Below are 5,486 nucleotides of genomic sequence, written 5' to 3'. Positions count from 1 at the left end.
AATTTAAGCTGTAGTAGCAAATTTTGTAGCATAAAGCCATGTAAATTTTTTAAAAGCATTTACCACTACAAATATATACTGATACGTTCTTTTGTTGATGGCAGCGGTCCAAGATGATCGATATGAAATGTATCAAAAGGAATACTCCCGTTTTCAATCAGATTTAAATGACACTCCTGCTTCCCATGCATCTTTTCGGCTAAGATGCATGCAACACAAATTCTTACCACCTTTTCAACTTGTCGCCGAAGATTTAGAGTCTAATAATCTTTACGTACGATAGCTTCAGTCTTGACCACAGAAAAATGTTCACACTCATGAGCTCGCCTTATTTCTTATATCTGCATCCGACGTTGTACTACTATTTGACTATCACCTCCAGACTCTCTGTACAGAAAACTTCACCGTAAAACATAATCGTTCGTCTTGTTTTGAAGTACCAAATCTCGAAGTTTCATTACAGTCCCATCTTCTTCCTGTGCTTTCTGCAAACGTGCTGTAAGATGTCAGATTCATCGATTAAGAAATTCGTAGAAGGAGGATTTCTACTAAGCGCATCAACCTGTATCATGTTCTTCCCTGGACTATACCCTATCCGGTAATCAAATTCTTCTAATGATAATGCCCATCACGCAACTCACACACAAAGATCTTTCTTATTCATTGTAAGAGTAAAAGCTCGGCAATCAGTAACAATACCAAACGTAATTCTTAATAAATAAATTCCTAATTTCTTCAACGCTTTTCCTATTGCTAAAATCTCAAACTCATAGCTACTGTATATAGATTCAGCAGAAGTTGTCTTACCACTAGAAAATAATATACAGGATGAAAAGGTTGATCTTCGTTATTTTTTTTAAATAAAATCACTCCGTACCCTAACGCAGAAGCATCTGTATGCAACTCCGTCTCTACTTCTACTTGATACAAATTCAATATTGGTTTCTCACTCAATAAATATATAATAATATAAATTTTCGAAAATACCCGATTAGTCCAAGAAAACTTTGTACTTGTTTAATATTTGTCGGCTATGGAAATCGTCGGATTGCATCAGTTTTAGTGAGGGACGAACACAACCATTATTGATTGCATGCCCGAGGAATTCGGCAGAAGTTTGCAGAAAACAACATTTTCCCTAACTGAATATTAAACCCGTTCCGCTGGCTATAATTGACACCCAATCAAGATTTTTGATCCCACTTTCAATATCATTTGATGAAATAATCAAATCATCCACGTATGCTAAAACTATTCTCTCTCGAATAAGATCTCTAAATATGGTATTTATAAAACTTTGAAAAACTACTGGCGAATTACATATACCAAAAGGGACTCGTAAGAATTCATAACGACCATCTGGTACAATAAATTGTATACTTTCGACTTGATTTATCCTGTCGCACGTGAAAGAAACCGTTTTTCTAGTCAAGAGTGCTGAAAATGCGCGCGCCTTGTTACAAACCTAATTGATCTTCAATCAATTGTAACGGATACCTGTCTTTAATAATCTTCTTACTAATTTGTCAATAATCCACACATAATCTAAACGAGACATTTTTCTTCCGCACAAGAATAACCGGGCTCGCATAATCAGAAGTAGATAACTGAGCGACTCCATCCGCAATCCACTGTTCTATCAGCGCATTAACAATCTCTTTTTGCGACGCTGACAATCGTCTCGCCGACGGATATACAGATTCTTAGCCTTTCAATAATGATTTCATTGCAATTTCAGGTACGAGGGTTTTACTCGGCTTGTAATTACTAACAAGATTTTCTGTCGTCACTTGCTAATTAGGATCTAATACATGAAACACATCAACTTGATTTACTTCTAACACATTTCCAGTACAATACTTTCTCTTCCAACAATTTCGCGCGTTATTTTCGGTAAAGGACAAATGTTTACTTTACCACCGCTAATGCTAACATCGGCTGCATTTAAAAAATTCGTTCCTATCAACATCTTGTGTCGAACAATGGTATCAGAGATTACTTGTATTCAAATCGGATATAAGTGCCCATCTACGGTAATTTCTGCTTGAAACTCACTTAATGTTGTATTATTCTTTGAACCTATTCCATCGAAGTGTAATTCGTTCCGTTGTAATTCCTGAGAACCAAGCTTAATATACTCGTCTGTGCGAATTAAACTAAAATCACTTCCTGAATCCATTAATACTTCGATCTCGCATCCGTTAAGTAAAACGCTTTTGAGATACTTTCGGTACGATACTCCTAATGACGCGCAGCTCTCTTCACTCCCTTTAGCTTTCTTGGGACATTTCAATGCAATTTGTCCACGTTCTTGACATACATTCGAGAATGGATTGGTTGCGGCCCGATACCATACGAGTACCGTCGCGCAGCCGGCCGGGCGACCGAGGGTCTGCCGCGTGCGCAAGATTGCGACGCCACAGGCGCCCACTCGGGCCGTAGACCGACGCGCAACGGGTTGCGACGTTCTACTAGGGGAGAAGTGCACGACTACATCACCGGAACGTTCGTCGACGACGGCGTGCCGCTCGCTGTGGAACCGCGAGGGTACCACCGGGGCATCGCGCGCCATCGGGAGCCAGTATCGTCATCGATGAATCTCACCATTCGATCTTTTGGGTTTCTCAGGTTTACCCCTGAACGGTTTCACGTACTCTTGAACTCTCTCTTCAAATTTCTTTTCAACTTTCCCTCACGGTACTTGTTCGCTATCGGTCTCGTGGTCATATTTAGCCTTAGATGGAGTTTACCACCCATTTAGGGCTGCACTCTCAAGCAACCCGACTCTAAGGAGAGATCCTCCCGAAACGCGCACCGGTCGCTACGGGCTTGGCACTCTCTGTGGGTAAATGGCCCCATTCAAGATGGACTTGGACGCGGTTTGTTGTCTCGGGATAAACGGATCCTCCCGAACACTACATTTCCCAGCGGCGGAACCGCGGGATTCAGTGCTGGGCTCATTCCTGTTCATTCGCAGCTACTAAGGAAATCCTGGTTAGTTTCTTTTCCTCCGCTTAGTAATATGCTTAAATTCAGCGGGTAATCTCACCTAATCTGAGGTCGTCTCTACGTGACGCACGAAATTCATTCGTGCCATCGAGCTCGCTTACGGAGAGAAGGTAAAAAAAGAGATTCGTATGTATAAATATATACAAGACGAGGAGAGAGCATCGGCGAACGGGGACGGCAGACGACGAAAAGAACTTTCGTCCATCTCCGACACAGCGATCCTTTGATTTACCGCTCGAGAAACCGGTAAGAAAAAAACTACACGCACCTGTCTTCGTTGTTGTTCTCGTTGAAGCGTTTTATGCACCTCGCCAATGCCTTTCGTGTGTCGGTATTTCTTTTATATAAGATTCGTAAAAAATATAGAAGAAAAAAAATACGAGACTCTCGCTAAACGACCAAGCTACCGGCGTTTCTTTAAAATCCGTCCTTTTTATCGTCGTAGCTGCGAACGATCAACAACCGTTTATACTCTCCAGCGGTTCCACACCTTGCGCGCGTAACACGCAGAGATCGAAACGGAGCGGCTCCTTTTCCCCCGATTTTATTACCCTGATCCTTCAGAACAAAGGACAGGCCGAGTTGGAGCGCCCGCACGAATCTCTCTGCTGCGTGAACGGGAAATAAAAGGGAACGCACGCGTGGAAAAGCGTACGATGCGATCGTAGCGTAAGCTGCGCTTCCGGGGACTGGATGACCGGCTTTTGGTCGCGCGGTTCCGTCTCGACAACGAAGACATGGGGTGACCAACGAACTCGATGATCACGAAGTAGGGCAGTAGTACCTTGCGGCACCGAGGCGGCACCTCGTAGAAGAAAAACTCGAGCCTCGCCAAAGGGGAGCCAATCTTCCCGTATCTGCTCTGAAAACTCTCTCCTTTGTCGCGCGTGTTACCGATTCGAGTTTCGCTTCGGGAGATCTCCGAAGCGCGGACACGCGTCATAAGCCAGAAACGTTGCGACGCTACACGAGCGCAACGACGGACTATGTTCGAGTGACGGTCTGCGCGAGAGATCTTTTTTTTTTGTTTCCTCGCGGAAACATGGTATACGCGCGCAGAGAGAACGGGTTATTCTGATCGAACACCCTGGGGCTGTACGAGGAGAACTTCGAACGATCGGATGCGCATCATCGTCCCTCGCGTTACGACGATGTCGCTCTCTCTCTCTCTCTCTCTCTCTCTCTCTCTCTCTCTCTCTCTCTCTCTCTCTCTCTCTCTCTCTCTCTCTTGTATATCTCTTCTCTCTCGACCGAGAATTCTCCCTCGGTCTTGCGGCGTGAAAAAAACAATTCATTTTAAACGACGTCGAGCGCGCGGCATGTTCGTATCGTGCGCTAAAGGCAGGCGAAGGCGATGCGTGTGGCGGGTGTGCGAATTCGGAACGCGGAACAAAATCGGCGATCGAAACACGAAGCGGTTCCCGTGGGCGGTCGTCCGTTTAACGGACGACTCACGACGCCACGAAGAACTCACGCGAGTTCGTGATCGACACACCGTCGAGTTCCGTGAACACGTTTACGCACGCCGCACGCGCACACACGTTGCCAATCGCGGATTGCCTCGGCACGGCCACAGACGACTCGGACGAACGTCCAACGATCGCTCGTACGTCGCGTATCGCTCCTCTTCCTCCCTTTCTCGGTGCCGCCCGAACTCAGAAACGTTCGTAATTTAATTCGAGAATGAACGACGGCGGGCAGATTCGAGCACCGTAGGGAAAAAAGATTCGACGAAACGCAACGCAAGCAGTATTCTGGTTACGTGAACTACCCTCAGCTAGGCGTGGTCCAGGAATTGTATCCGTGGACCGCAATGTGCGTTCGAAATGTCGATGTTCATGTGTCCTGCAGTTCACACGTTGACGCGCAATTAGCTGCGTTCTTCATCGACCCACGAGCCAAGTGATCCACCGTTCAGGGTAATCGTATATGTATATTTTATTGATCTTTAAGTCTCTTGGTACTAAAGTTCGAACAAGTCGATACCCAAACGTCTCCGGTGAAAGAGACGCATACGCCGATGGTTGGCGCGTAAGGTCTCCCTCAAAGTTACGAAAAATGCACACGCGCGTCCAGGTGTGAAGAGAAAAAAAAAATTCCTTCAAAAATTCGTTAGGACTCCTCCGCGTACCAGCAGCCTCGAAGCGGTCTTTTTCCTCCCGGCAACGCGAAGCGAGCATAAACTGTTCGAGCTCGCAACGGCGGGATTACAGACTCTCGACAACGAGGACAACGGGCAACGGCGGAATCGTCCCCTCTGGAACGAACGTGCGCGTCGAACTGAGAGGAAAAAAAACCAAACATCCAGCGGCGTATTGCTTTCGAGATCGACAAGACGCTCTCGTTCGGGTGAACATAACAATGTTATCATCGATGGGACACACTCGTCGTCTTCGCGCACATTCTCGAGGCGGTCTATAAGAGTTTTTCCTGGCAACACGAAGCGAGTATAAAATTATTCGATCTCGCAACGGCGG

The 5,486-nt window shown here is 45.7% G+C and overlaps 1 non-coding gene across 1 annotated transcript; it reads right to left on the bottom strand.

Moving 5' to 3' along the window:
- Positions 1 to 4,776: 4,776 nt before the first annotated feature.
- On the bottom strand, positions 4,777 to 4,931 carry LOC143432081 (5.8S ribosomal RNA). The gene has a single exon (XR_013102889.1). It is a non-coding gene; the product is annotated as a 5.8S ribosomal RNA (ribosomal RNA).
- Between the last annotated feature and the right edge of the window lie 555 nt (positions 4,932 to 5,486).

This window comes from Xylocopa sonorina, unplaced genomic scaffold, assembly GCF_050948175.1.
Source record: "Xylocopa sonorina isolate GNS202 unplaced genomic scaffold, iyXylSono1_principal scaffold0024, whole genome shotgun sequence".
Taxonomy (NCBI): Eukaryota; Metazoa; Arthropoda; class Insecta; order Hymenoptera; family Apidae; genus Xylocopa; species Xylocopa sonorina.
This window is presented reverse-complemented; position numbering and strand designations above follow the sequence as displayed.